This window comes from Apostichopus japonicus, chromosome 8, assembly GCF_037975245.1.
Source record: "Apostichopus japonicus isolate 1M-3 chromosome 8, ASM3797524v1, whole genome shotgun sequence".
In the NCBI taxonomy this organism is placed as follows: Eukaryota; Metazoa; Echinodermata; class Holothuroidea; order Aspidochirotida; family Stichopodidae; genus Apostichopus; species Apostichopus japonicus.
In genome coordinates this window covers 15389827-15392500 of record NC_092568.1, presented here as the reverse complement: position 1 = coordinate 15392500, position 2674 = coordinate 15389827, and positions in this window count along the sequence as shown.

Genomic DNA, 2674 nt, shown 5'->3' with positions numbered 1-2674 from the left:
TGTTATAAATTGTGTCTCCCCGAACACAATGTCCGCTAGCAGATACATTAAAGTAGTAAACAAATAATCAGTAATGGACTCTGGCAGTATCCGTATTATTAGCGATTTTTCGCATTCGGCTTCTGTATATTTATCAGTAAGTCAATTCATAACTAAAAATGGAAAAGTTCGCAGAAATCGTCTGACAAATAGCTAATATCCTAAGAGATGAGAAACTATCCAAGTGGTAAAAGAAAAACCCGGAAGGATCTGACGGAGACAAAGTCAGTCTTCAGACTGGCTGAAAATGGAACTCTCTCATTCCTAAATGGAAGGAAAGTGTTGCAATCTAGGGCTTCTCAACCCGCCCAAATCGAGGCAGCTCATAGTGGCATCTGAGGTAATATCTGTAACTTACAGTATATGATACACACTATGGCTGTGGTTAGCCCTGGCCGTTTCGTAGGAAAGATGATTTCTGTCACAGGCCTATGTTAGTTTACACGTGGGAAACGCTTAACCTCTATTTGCACAGTGATGGTCACATTTAAGAAAGGTTATTTATACATTACATCGCATATTGCAACTTATTTTTCACACCGGCTTCTGGACACGAAACCGCAGCACGGTACAGTAGCTCTAGCCTGCATATTGTTAACAAGCCTAGAAATAAAATTGGTTTGTTTTCGTTTCAGTCTGTGTGGCGTAAGCAATTATTTCCTGGCCTATAATTACATTGATATCATAATTGGCTAATTCACCCCGAGCACTCTGAATTGTGTAATAAAACATTATGTTAAATGGCGAACAGCAGTTCCACAGCTAACACATAACTAGGCCTGATTGGTGCACAAATCATGATATTCTTTACCACGTTTGGTTAGTTGTTAAATCTCATTCCCAAAAGCCCAAGCAATTGCTTATGAAACATTTTTCAGTTGTATGCTTGAGCAAGTCCAAAATCTGGGCTAGATTTAAGAATCCAGATCTTGGCCAGATCTGGAATATCAATCTGGGCCAGATCTGCTCCAGATCTGTAATTTATATCTGGCCAGATAAAAAATTGGGCAGATATAACTTGATATAAAATAAGTTTTATATGACCCATATAATATTTTATCTGGTTAAATTTTATTGCATCCATACTGGGCCAGATAAAACTGTATATGATTGATAGAGAGCAAATCCAGATAAATTTCTATATGGCCCATAAACAATTTTATCTGGCTAATTTTGGTTACAATTATCTATGATTTACTAGTTTTAATATAGTGCAGTCAAACTTGACATGGTTAAGGTAAATGGCAATCATAATACATATAATTATATATAATACATGAAATTTCAAGTTTATTTTCATCAGCTGCAACTCTACACTGATTCTGTTTGCTGCAAAACTGAATTTTATGTTGAACATTTTGGATTGTTAAAAGTTTAACCTAAAGCATTTGAAGTTCAATTTGGATGCAATTTATTTAGTCTAATAATTTTAGAATTTTGGCCACTCGAAAAATTACAGAAGACCATTAATGTACCAGTAAACATGTTTATTAAATTTAGTTAATACCATGTAATCGAAGACACACACAAATACATTAGGACCGAATAGTTTGTTGTGCAACATCAGGACTGACTAGTTATGGCAAGTGTGCAAAAAATAAATAAAACTTCTGGCATTCATACAAAGAAGGAAAATCTAAACTAACTACTTTAAGTGCCCAGTCTTTCCCCACCCCTTCCCCCATTGGGCCCTCTTTACTTATTTTATCAGGACGGACTTATAATGGCAAGTGTACAAAAATAAAAAGAGCCTTTGGTATGGAAGATGAAAGAAATCAACAAAACAATAACTAAAGATATACAGGTTTGATAATGTTAAAGAAAGACTCTTCTTCAGTAGAAAGTAAATGAAGACCCCTTAACCCTATTTTGGATGTCTCAAGGAATAAAATCCACACATTCTGGGGTATTAAAATCATATGAAACAAGACAAAAAATAATGCGAAATGTATTGTCCATGCTTCTCCATGAAGAATTGGGTATGGACAGATAGGTCCTATCTAATGACATTAGAAGGTAAAAACAATGTTTAATAATAATGCCAAAGATGACTCTAACACAAGGACACTGTTAACACCTTTATAATAAAACAAAACAGATTACCTTGTTGACTATTTCACACAAATACAAACAAATGTTTAGGAAGCACACATTACATTGAAACATCTTGAAGTGGTGCACAAATAAGCTGGTCGTGTCTTTTCTTCCATAATGATAGTGTAGCCGGCCAAAAACGCAGTGACCAGACGTAAATATATATTTAGGTTTGGGAAGATGACGAGTGGCACCTTCCCATGAGGGTAGGGCCGGATTACTCTGAGATCTTGGGGACAACTTAAAAAGGCGGAATGCTCACACAAAACAAACAAATTAAGGTAAAGTGGTGTGTTTACTATGCACATGGACGTTGTATTTATATCAATGGGGTTACTTAAACTTAATGTAAAATTATAAAAATGGCTGTAACTTACATATCTCGGAGCTCTTACTTCTTATAACGACTCCACTGAACTTAATGGAAAAAATACTTATCAGTCCCAACGAAATAATAACAAAATCGCGGCGCGGGTCGACCGAATACAATCTGAAAACAAAATTGTCTCCTTGGGAAACTTCTAGGGCGGTTCACTTAGTG